Source organism: Budorcas taxicolor, chromosome 4 (genome assembly GCF_023091745.1).
Source record: "Budorcas taxicolor isolate Tak-1 chromosome 4, Takin1.1, whole genome shotgun sequence".
In the NCBI taxonomy this organism is placed as follows: domain Eukaryota; kingdom Metazoa; phylum Chordata; class Mammalia; order Artiodactyla; family Bovidae; genus Budorcas; species Budorcas taxicolor.
The window spans coordinates 78,506,117-78,518,008 of NC_068913.1; the positions used below are offsets into that span (position 1 = coordinate 78,506,117).

The following is an 11,892-nucleotide window of genomic DNA, read 5'->3' on the forward strand; positions in this document are numbered from 1 at the left end:
GATACTAAGAAGTGGCAAGAATACACAGAAGAACTATACAAAAAAGATCTCATGACCCAGATAATCACGATGGTGTGATCGCTCACTTAGAGCCAGACATCCTGGAATGTGAAGTCAAGTGGGCCTTAGGAAGCATCACTATAAACAAAGCTAGTGGAGGTGATGGAATTCCAATTGAGCTATTTCAAATCCTAAAAGATGATGCTGTGAAAGTGCTGCACTCAATATGTCAGCAAATTTGGAAAACCCAGCAGTGGCCACAGGACTGGAAAAGGTCAGTTTTCATTCCAATTCCAAAGAAAGGCAATGCCAAAGAATGCTCAACCACCCCACAATTGCACTCATCTCACATGCTAGCAAAGTAATGCTCAAAATTCTCCAAGTCAAACTGAATATATTTACTAAGTACTAGACATAAAAGTTTAAGTCATACCTGAATGATCTAGCGGTTTTCCCTACTTTCTTCAGTTTGAGTCTGAATTTGGTAATAAGGAGTTCATGATCTGAGCCACAGTCAGCTTCTGGTCTTGTTTTTGTTGACTGTATACAGCTTCTCCATCTTTGGCTGCAAAGAATATAATCAATCTGATTTCGGTGTTGACCACCTGGTGATGTCCATGTGTAGAGTCTTCTCGTGTTATTGGAAGAGGGTGTTTGCTATGACCAGTGCATTTTCTTGGCAAAACTCTATTAGTCTTTGCCCTGCTTCATTCTGCATTCCAAGGCCAAATTTGCCTGTTACTCCAGGTGTTTCTTGAGTTCCTACTTTTGCATTCCAGTCCCCTATAATGCAAAGGACATCTTTTTTGTGTGTTAGTTCTAAAAGGTCTTGTTGGTCTTCATAAAACCGTTCAACTTCAGCTTCTTCAGCATTACTGGTTGGGGCATAGACTTGGATGACTGTGATATTGAATGGTTTGCCTTGGAAACGAACAGAGATCATTGTGTCGTTTTGGAGATTGCATCCAAGTACTGCATTTCGGACTCTTTTGTTGACCATGATGGCTACTCCATTTCTTCTGAGGGATTCCTGCCCACAGTAGTAGATATAAAGGTCATCTGAGTTAAATTCACCCATTCCAGTCCATTTTAGTTCGCTGATTCCTAGAATGTCGATGTTCACCTTTGCCATCTCTTGTTTGACCACTTCCAATTTGCCTTGATTCATGGACCTGACATTCCAGGTTCGTATGCAATATTGCTCTTTACAACATTGGATCTTGCTTCTATCACCAGTCACATCCACAGCTGGGTATTGTTTTTGCTTTAGTTCCATCCTTTCACTCTTTCTGGAGTTATTTCTCCACTGATCTCCAGTAGCATATTGGGCACCTACTGACCTGGGGAGTTCCTCTTTCAGTATCCTATCATTTTGCCTTTTCATACTGTTCATGGGGTTCTCAGATCTGATAGAGTGCCTGATGAACTATGGAATGAGGTTCGTGACATTGTACAGGAGACAGGGATCAAGACCATCCCCATGGAAAAGAAATGCAAAAAAGCAAAATGGCTGTCTGGGGAGGCCTTACAAATAGCTGTGAAAAGAAGAGAGGCGAAAAGCAAAGGAGAAAAGGAAAGATATAAGCATCTGAATGCAGAGTTCCAGAGAATAGCAAGAAGAGATAAGAAAGCCTTCTTCAGCAATCAATGCAAAGAAATAGAGGAAAACAACAGAATGGGAAAGACTAGAGATCTCTTCAAGAAAATTAGAGATAACAAGGGAACATTTCATGCAAAGATGGGCTTGATAAAGGACAGAAATGGTCTGGACCTAACAGAAACAGAAGATATTAAGAAGAGGTGGCAAGAATACACAGAAGAACTGTACAAAAAAAGATCTTCACGCCCCAGATAATCATGATGGTGTGATCGCTAATCTAGAGCCAGACATCCTGGAATGTGAAGTCAAGTGGGCCTTGGAAAGCATCGCTACGAACAAAGCTAGAGGAGGTGATGGAATTCCAGTTGAGCTGTTTCAAATCCTGAAAGATGATGCTGTGAAAGTGCTGCACTCAATATGCCAGCAAATTTGGAAAACTCAGCAGTGGCCACAGGACTGGAAAAGGTCAGTTTTCATTCCAATTCCAAAGAAAGGCAATGCCAAAGAATGCTCAAACTACCACACAATTGCACTCATCTCACATGCTAGTAAAGTAATGCTCAAGATTCTCCAAGCCAGGCTTCAGGAATACGTGAACCATGAACTTCCAGATGTTCAAGCTGGTTTTAGAAAACGCAGAGGAACCAGAGATCAAACTGCCAACATCCGCTGGGTCGTGGAAAAAGCAAAAGAGTTCCGGAAAAACATCTATTTCTGCTTTATTGATTATGCCAAAGCCTTTGACTGTGTGGATCACAATAAACTGTGGAAAATTCTGAAAGAGATGGGAATACCAGACAACCTGACCTGCCTCTTGAGAAATCTGTATGCAGGTCAGGAAGCAACAGTTAGAACTGGACATGGAACAACAGACTGGTTCCAAATAGGAAAAGGAGTACGTCAAGGCTGTATATTGTCACCCTGCTTATTTAACTTATATGCAGAGTACATCATGAGAAACGCTGGACTGGAAGAAACACAAGCTGGAATCAAGATTGCTGGGAGAAATATCAATAACCTCAGATACTCAGATGACACCACTGTTGGGGGCCAGCGTGAGGAACTCCGCCCATGACAAAGGTCATGAGCAAGGAAGCTTGGCATACGCAAAGGTGTGATCAAGCCTCCTGAAACCCTCTGTTCCCGAGCATCTACCCCCAAAACCAGAGTACTTTACGGGGAGCTCTTCCCCCATAACCATTTCTCTCAGAGGAGTTAACTTGCAGCTCCAAGTTAATAAAAATTCCTGGGCGTGACTAGAGTGTTTCAACTTAGGAACTCTGAAGCTTCTCTGGCTGCCTGATCAGGCTTGTCCAGCTGCATGTGATTGTTTACAGCCTCCCAACTGTGAGAGGCATGGGATGTTTTAAAACTTTCTAAATACAGACCCTTTTGAGAAGTTAGAAGATCATTAGTATAGTATAGTGGGTTGATTAGTGAATCAATTATATTGGTGAAGGGTTTTTTCATTTGTCATGCCAATAATTACTGCTAATTCCCTGCCCTGGGTGTGACAAGGATGTCTCAGGTCAAACCTCTCTGCTGACAGACTAGCTTGTGTGACAACCTCTCAACCATAAACAGCACAGAGAGTTTGGAGTATTAGCATAGGGCTTTTTTCATTGATGAGTCAATGATTGCCATCAGGCCTCCATATCCTTAGGCACCTGGGAATATATTAATCAATGTATTTGGAATATAGAAAAGGAAATACAGTAGTTTTTTGATGTTAGCAATACTAGACTTTTTGAGTTAGTCTTCTCGTTTGTTATAGATCACTGTACTTTGTTATAAATCACTATGCTATGTAAAAATGTAACTTTATCACTATCTTAAGACAAAATAGATCTTAAGGGAAACATTGGTGAAGGGTTTACATTGGTTGAGCCGATATTTGCTGCTAAATCTCCATATTCCTGCCCTTATAATGAATACAACTAGCATATAGGAGAAATAAGTATTAACCTTTAAGATTAATCATGTTAAACCTTAGGTTAAGTAAATTCCTTTCTTGATTGTAACCCACTACACCCTCACCCTATAGGAATGCAACTTTATTTGGAGGGTGGCGCCTGATTTAAGAAAAAAATCACCCCTGGAAAAATAAGTTTTCTGGTTAACTGACCGGTATCAGAAAGGGCCATAAAATGTCAGCAGACCTCATGGCCAGAAGATGATGAAACTCATAAGACCTTTGTATAATTTTATATGAAGCACCTGATTGTGACAAGGGTCAGGTCTGCTGACCCCCGCGTGACTCTGTATTCATCCCTATGTATAACAAAAAGATATATAAACAAACCTGAAAAATAAAGAAATCGGATCAGTTTCTGGAAAGACTGATTCCCCCGTGTCATTTCTTTCTCGCTCCCCATTTTCCTGGCTGAATTCCTATCTGAAATGTGGGTACTCACCAAGCCTGCTAATTCTGCCTGGGCTTCTGAGATCGGACCGGGGAGGCCTCAGTGCTTCCTCTCCTTTGGGAGAATGGAAAGATGCCTGTGGCCTACGTAGGTGGTGATTGGTATTCCATGTAAATCAGTTATTCAGCCTCTTTTCTCCACTAATTCTCCTACTACACTATCTGTTTCTAATCTCCCTCTATATCTGTAATTAAGTTTTTTCCAGGACGCGGACTCCGTCCCCACCTTCGAATTACCCTGGATCCACCGGGGCTGGACCCCAGCACACCACCCTTATGGCAGGAAGTGAAGAGGAACTAAAAAGCCTCTTGATGAAAGTGGAGAGTGAAAAAGTTGGCCTAAAGCTCAACATTCAGAAAATGAAGATCATGGCATCCGGTCCCATCACTTCATGGGAAATAGATGGGGAAACAGTGGAAACAGTGTTAGACTTTATTTTGGGGGGGCTCCAAGATCACTGTAGATGGTGCTTGCAGCCATGAAATTAAAAGACGCTTACTCCTTGGAAGAAAAGTTATGACCAACCTAGATAGTATATTGAAAAGCAGAGACATTACTTTGCCGACTAAGGTCCATCTAGTCAAGGCTATGGTTTTTCCTGTGGTCATGTGTGGATGTGAGAGTTGGACTGTGAAGAAGGCTGAGCGCCGAAGAATTGATGCTTTTGAACTGTGGTGTTGGAGAAGACTCTTGAGAGTGTCTTGGACTGCAAGGAGATCCAACCAGTCCATTCTGAAGGAGATCAGCCCTGGGATTTCTTTGGAAGGAATGATGCTAAAGCTGAAACTCCAGTACTTTGGCCACCTCATGTGAAGAGTTGACTCATTGGAAAAGACTCTGATGCTGGGAGGGATTGGGGGCAGGAGAAGAGGACGACAGAGGATGAGATGGCTGGATGGCATCACGGACTCGATGGATGTGAGTCTGAGTGAACTCCGGGAGTTGGTGATGGACAGGGAGGCCTGGCGTGCTGCGATTCATGGGGTCGCAAAGAGTCAGACACGACTGAGCGACTGAACTGAACTGAGACATAAAAATGGGCTTCCCAGGTGGCTTTAGCAGTAAAGATACACCTCCCACCCCCAACTCCCCCAACCCCTCCTGCCAATGCAGGAGCTGTAAGAGACACGGGTTTGAACCCTGCATTGGGAGGATCCCCTGGAGGTGGGCATGGCAACCCACTCCAGTACTCTTGCTTGGAGAATCCCATGGACAGAGGACCCTCCTGGGCTGCAATCCATGGGGTCGCAAAAAGCCAGACATGACTGAACCTACTTAGCAAGCACACGTACATAAAATGAGTTTCCAGTATTGCTTACTTTTCTTTACAGAACCAGGTTCTTGCTTTCCTAGCCTGATGTTGAAGACTTGAATATGTAGTTCTCATCCATCTCATGTAGTCTTAAAATCCCATTAATACTTACTGTATCTCCAACAAGCCATGACCTTGCTAGTCTCAGTAACTTCCAATGTGTTTTTCTCAGCCTGTGTGGCAGAAATGCTTGCTGAATTCTCCAGCAGTCCAGTGGTTAGGACTCATGTGCTTTCACTGCTGTGGGCCAGGGTTCAGTCCCTGGTGGAACTAGGATCCCACAAGCTGCGCAGTAGAGCCAAAGAATACACACACACAAAACAAAATTTCTTCTCAACTCAGAGAACCTCTCCACAAAGTTAGAAGAAAACAATTTTATTATCGGAGAAGCATTAAACCAGAATGTGATGCGCATCACAACGAAAAAAAAATGCAAACAGAAATCCTACTCCTATATAGCTAAAAGCACATAACCCGTTACCCTAGGCAGGTTATGCAATTTGAAGTCAGGCGACAAGTGGGCTCTTAACCTTCCAAGACACAAGGAGATCAGCTCCAGTCCCTTGACAATATTTCAGAAAGAGGGTTCCCAAGCCCTTTGAAACATAATCTTGAGTTGTGCGCGGCCTTCAGCCAGCACCAGCCTGCCCGCGCCCCTCTCTCCGCCGGCTCTGGTACTCCTGTTCCTTTGCTATGCCCGCTTCCCCAGTCTCTCAGTCCCCGCCCCGAAGTAGCAGTAACGCGGCGCGCCTCCCATCCACTTCTCAGGACAGCTGAACGGAGCAGCTAAAGCGTGCCCCGCCTCGCCCCGGCGCTCTAGTGACGTCATCTCCTGGCGCCGCGCGGGACCGCGGGTCACGTGATGCACGTACCGCTGCCGGCGGGCGGCGTGATGACGCAAGGAGAATGTGCGCGGCTGCAGGCATGTGTGGTTACGGTGGTGAGGCTGCTCCTGGTCGTCGTTACCATCCACTGCCATCGAGAGTCCCAGGTGGTGCCTGCGACCTGCTGAGTACAGGTGAGGATCGTGCAGGCTGGAGGCCCTGCTAGGGTGTGACGTGCCGGGCGCTGGACCCAGTGGGAGCTGGCGCGCTATCCTCAAGTTGTCCCGCGCTTGGCCCCGTCGGTCCGGTGCGCATTCCGGGTGCTCGGCCCTGGCGGTTCGATCCCGCGTTTGCAGGGGGACTCTACCGATCTTCTCCGAGTCCTGTTCGGAGTATACGTGCGGGCTTGGCGGGCGGCTCCAGGAGGAATAGGGTCTTGGGTATGGTCTCACAAGGGGCGAGAACTAGGGAGGCGATACGAGACCTGCCTCTAGCTGACCGTGTGCCCCCTCCAGGTGGATGATCCTCGGCTCCTCCGCAGCAGAGCTCCTGTAAGATGCAATGGTAAGTGACGCTACCCCGGCCCAGCTCCCCGCTCCCAGAAGTGGGTCACCGTTTTGGGTCTGCAGTTCCTAAGTATCCTCTGAATAGTTAAAAAAAAAAAAAAAAAACCGAGAATATGGAAGACAGAGCTATTTTGTATAATGATGCGATGGTGAGGATTTCATCTTGTAAGAAATGAAGTTAAGTTAACCCTATTCTGTCAGCTTCTTGATAAGGTTGCCTCCCCCAGGGCCGTTTCCCTCACTCTCTGAGCCAGAAGAGATTGTTGTCCCTCGTCTGTCCTTCCCTACTGTCTGTCTTATTTGTGTCCATGGAAACCCAAGTAGGCCTAATTCAACCTCATGATCTCTTCCAGGTTCTGGTGCAGGCTGGTGCTCAGTGAAAGTACTGCTGTCTGCCCAGAGCTTTAGGGACTTGAAGGAATGTGGGCTGCAAGCCTCCAGCGTGCTTGGGTCTGCAGTGACCCTGTGCATTCCTACAGTGCTTGCAAGAAAATTTTGAAACGGTTTGAGGCCTTGCCCTGCTCCATCCAGAGCAAGGTTATAGAAATTTCAGACAGTTGCTTGTTCCCTTCCCCTATCTGGCATTCTGGGCAGCGCACAGACCTGTACTGTTTGATGTGGTGACCACTCGACACATATGGTTACATTTAAAATTCAGTTTTTCCTTCACACTAGCTATATTTTAGGTGCTCAGTAGCCACATTAGGCAAGCGACTACTGTATTGGACCATGCAGATTAGAGAACATTGATATCTTTGCAGAAATTGTTTTGGACTTTAGGTGTTAGCTGTGTTCCAGGCTCTTTAAAAACTTTATATCTTTTAAACAAAATTCTCACAGAAGAAAATGAAGCTCAGAGGGAGTGGTAAAGGTGGAGTTAGACCAGTAGCAGGAAATATAGAGTAGAAAGAAAGAATGGGGATAGGCCCTGCCCTGAGGGACTGACATACAGGGTGTCACTATTAGCTGGTAAACAAGACAGACCCAAAGGCTAAGTTCTGCAACAGTGTTGGGTGCCCATGGAGCTTACAGAGGGTGAGGTCAGTATGCATTTATTGTAAAGGAAGACCTCATGGGCTAGGAGGGCACAAATGTTGGTTGAACTCTGTTTTGCGCCCAACTTAATTGTTACCCTATTTAAATCTCTGAGGACCACCATAAGATAGCCTTAGGTCCAATGCAGATGAAGGAGTCATGGCCAGAATTGTGTGCCCAGCTTTCCTAGCCAGAAAATGGCAAGTCAGGCCTCTCCAATCCTACAGTCTGCTCTTTTCCAAAATGCCAGACAGGGAGGGAGGAATGAAATCCAGAATTGGGTAAGAAGTTTGGATTGGAGGGAAATGTCATTGGTGTGAGGGCTGTTGGGTCCAGGCACAGAAATGCCAGGATGGAAGGAGTGGCCAGCGTGGTCATAGCAGGAGCAGCACAGCTCCTGTGCTCCTGGACAGTAGGATCACACCGCACCTTCTCCCCTGAAGGTCAAAGCTTCTAGCAAATTTGGATCCGTCTCTTCAGTGCAAGCGTTGAACACGCCCGTCTCATGAAGTTGCTGTCAGAGGCACTGCTCAGTGAGTCTCATGTTTCTGCAGTCCTCGGAGTCAGATGCTGGCTGCCACTTGACTTTATTTTCAAAGATATTCAAGTAACAGACAGCCTTGGGACGTTGACATAGTGCCTCTAGGGCAGAGAGCAGGTGTGCGGGCTGTCCGATGTAAAAGTTGGCTTTCCTGTGCTCAGAGAGCCCACGTGCGGGTGCCTTCCGGCTCCCCTTGTGCCGCCTGTGGGAAATGGGGCCAGTTGGAGAGCACTGAGGCTCTGGATGTTGCTGTGGTTAATGAGCAACTCCTACCCGCATCCATGTAACTGACAGGGTACTTTGTCACCTGCCTTTGGTTGTGGGTATATCAGATCCTGACAGGCACCGCCCCCCAACCCAGCGGACTCTGCACTGTGTTCCTGCTCCAGCTTCAGCAGCAAACATCCCAGGATGCGAGAGCTAGAAGAGACTTGAGAGGTGATCCCTTCCATGGATGATAGATTATTCGGGGAATCTGCAGTCGTGAGTATGCCAGGTCTGTCCTAGCAGATCATTTCTGTTCATTTGCTGTAGGTCTCCCTGCCAAGAGGTTCAAAACCATCCACTTAATTTAATAATCCCTGGCTATATCCTTACATCACTTTATTTTTACAGCAGGCCTCCATGCTGTTTCCAGCTTATTTTAACAGATGAGGAAGTGGGAACTGAGGTGGTGGCTTGGCCGCATTGATGCACCTGGTGAAGGTGCAGCGGAGTTTGAACTTAGGCCTTTGCACCACAGTTTTCTGAAGAAGCTTAAATCCTCACTTGTTCCCCTTCCAGGAGTCAGGAGTTTCTGGTTCTTGGCCCAGCTGACATGTGCACATCTGACTGACCTTCGCTGACCCCAGGTTTGGATGCCATATTGTCTGCTTCCAGAACAAGGATCTTCACTATACATTGGGACCCAGGCCCCTCTGACATCTGCATGAAAAGTGATATTTAATAAAACAGTTTAAAATTTGTAATTCAGCCCAGCCTCTGTTTCTCTTTTTTGTGTGTTAGGTACAAAGAGGAGGGCCCTGCCCTTCCTGAAGGAGTTTCAGCCAAGTTTGAGGGAGCCCCTGAGGTGTCTCGCATTCTTGTTGCTTTTGAGACTGCAGAGTGGTTGATAGAGAATTAGGACCTGTCATCAGGAGCTGTACCTTGGATCCCAGAGGGGGTTGCACTGGCCTGACAGGGTTCTCTGGCTCCTGTCCTCTGTACCAGTGTGGGTCAGTCTTGGTTATACACCAAAGTATTGAGACCCCAGCGAGTGGATTGATGTGATACGATTGATATTGATATGATTTTATGATAAAGAGTTGCTCTATCCTCATGATCTTTTTCATCTGGTAAACTTTTATAATTGAAGCCTATTTAGCTTGTTGTTGGTGATCTTTTCAAGGAATGTCAGCAGGTTAAGCCAAGGCTGATTGGGCCAGAAAGAATTAAGTAAACCACATTTACATTCAGTTTGTTACTGATGTCATGAATGGAAAAGTACCCAAAGGTTCCTTCACCCTGAGTCACTGCAGCTACATCCTGAGGGGGCAGAGGCAGAAAGCCTCACACCTCAGAACCGCATACCAGGGGAAACCCTCCTGACAGCCTCCGCGGTAGACAGAGTGAGAGGTAGCAGCTCTCAGGCTGGGTCATGTGGCCTTTGCGGATGCAGGTGGCTCCATGGCCCTTCGATGGACTTAGTCCCTGCAACTAACTCAAAACTAGTGTGCTCTGAGACAAGGTGAAAGTAAAAGCAAATCCTAAAATGGGTACAACTATGTGGGAGAGCTAAGAAATAGGAACTGGAATCCTGCTACACAGGTCAATGGCATCAGCAAGGGGACCCAATGTGGGGGTCATTGAAGGGACTGGTTAGAGGGCGGCATCCTGAAATTGACCTAGGTAACCAGTGAAACTTAACCCTCAGCCCCCAGGAGCCCCTCCCAGCTGTCCTTTCTCACCCATCTGCTAGCTAGTCACTGCCACAGATGGTCACACCCTTCGCGGGGTGAAGTGGCAAATAGGGCCGTGACTTTCCCTGCCTGAGAAGAGGCAGGGGCCAGCAGACCCAGAGGTCCAGCCAGATTCAGGAGGGGAAAGGAGTTTTGGTGTGCTCTCATCAGCCTCGTGAGATAAACGAGGTAGTGAGTGGGAAGTCCTTTTGCAAGCTGTCAGAGTGGAGAGAGATGATTGCAGTTCAGGGTCACAGCAGTAGGATCAGGCAAGCTCCACCCACAGGCCAATCCCCAACCTAAGAACAACCTTACATCTTTACGTGGGAAAACTTCTGTGACATGAAAATTTTATCAAGTTCGGGTTTCAGTGTCTCAAGTTTCACTGGAACAACCATATCATTTTTTACGCACATTAGTTTAATGTAAACCCCAGGCCAGGCGGCTGGGGAAGCCTGAAGGTTGGGGAAGTGAAACCTTGAGGCTCTGTGAGAATCCCCCAGATACTCCTGAACTTTGGTTTGGAAAACCCTTCAAAAGCACCAGCCCGAGGCAGGGGATGAAGGGGGTGTCTTTAAGAGACTGGGAGGATAAAACCTGACTAGAGCTTGCTCAAAAGAAGCTCCAGGCCTGGCACAGGGTAGAACCAAAGCTTGATCCTAACAGAAGGGTCCCCTCAGAACAGCGGTGTGTAATGCGAGGCTTGGTTTCTCAGGCATTTGAAAATAAGCACTTTACAATTTTGACGTTGTTAATTCAGTCACTAAGTCATATCTGACTGTGTGACCCCATGGAGTGCAGCACACCAACCTTCCCTGTCCTTCACTATCTCCTGGAGTCTGCTCAAACTTATGTCTCTTGAGTCATTTTAAGGTATTTGAAGAGAAAAAAACCCTTGCATAGCAAACAATATTTCAAAATAAACTAGCTCTTTGAGTACAGAATCCCAAAGTTAGTACAGAGATGACTGAAATTTGGGAAACACTATCCTCCCTGTGTGAGGGGAGGGATAAGAGAGAACTGTCCCCTCCCCAACCCCAATCCCGGCCACCATGTGGTCAAAATCTGAGCTGGCCAGTCTGGCCATGTCTAAAGGTGCTGCATGGTCTATAGAGGAAGGTGAGGCCACACCTCTGTGCGGTGAGGACCGAGGTGGGACAGGGGGCTCCTGGAGCAGTTCCTGTCCTCACTACTAGAGGGACAGGCAGGTGGGCCTCAAGGACACAGGACCCTTCCAGGAAGCATCCAGAAGCCTGGAAGACTGAGTGTCAGCATGATGAACCCAAAACATCAAGCCCCTGGTCATGGCAGGGTATGCCGTGAAGCTGGCTTTGTCATTCGCCATTTGTCTATCCTGCTGTGGTCCCGCACACTTTGAAGAATTACTGCCTAGGTTTCTGTCCCAAAGGCCTGGGTATCATCATTCTTTGACTTTTTCTCAAGGTACAATGTGCCTACCCTAAAATCCACCTAGTGTTGAGGTCTGAGAGTTGACAGACAGAGTTTTGCAGCCAGGACCACAAAAAGAAATCTCTCCTCAGGGTCCCACAAGTGATCAGCAGGGCCGGGGACTGCAGAGGCTCCTCTGCTTGGGGTGAGGGTGAGATCACAGAGGGTCGGAGTTTCCTTGACCGCCTCGACCTCAACCGTTAGG

At 46.9% G+C, this 11,892-nt stretch overlaps 1 long non-coding RNA gene and 1 other non-coding gene across 2 annotated transcripts; both read left to right on the forward strand.

Moving 5' to 3' along the window:
- The first annotated feature begins 6,218 nt into the window (after positions 1–6,218).
- Positions 6,219–9,269, forward strand: LOC128046718 (uncharacterized). Its single transcript, XR_008199272.1, has 5 exons — positions 6,219–6,353; positions 6,675–6,723; positions 8,204–8,293; positions 8,634–8,797; positions 9,085–9,269. It is a non-coding gene; the product is annotated as an uncharacterized LOC128046718 (long non-coding RNA).
- On the forward strand, positions 7,153–7,284 carry LOC128047093 (small nucleolar RNA SNORA9). The gene has a single exon (XR_008199285.1). It is a non-coding gene; the product is annotated as a small nucleolar RNA SNORA9 (small nucleolar RNA).
- Positions 9,270–11,892: the final 2,623 nt, after the last annotated feature.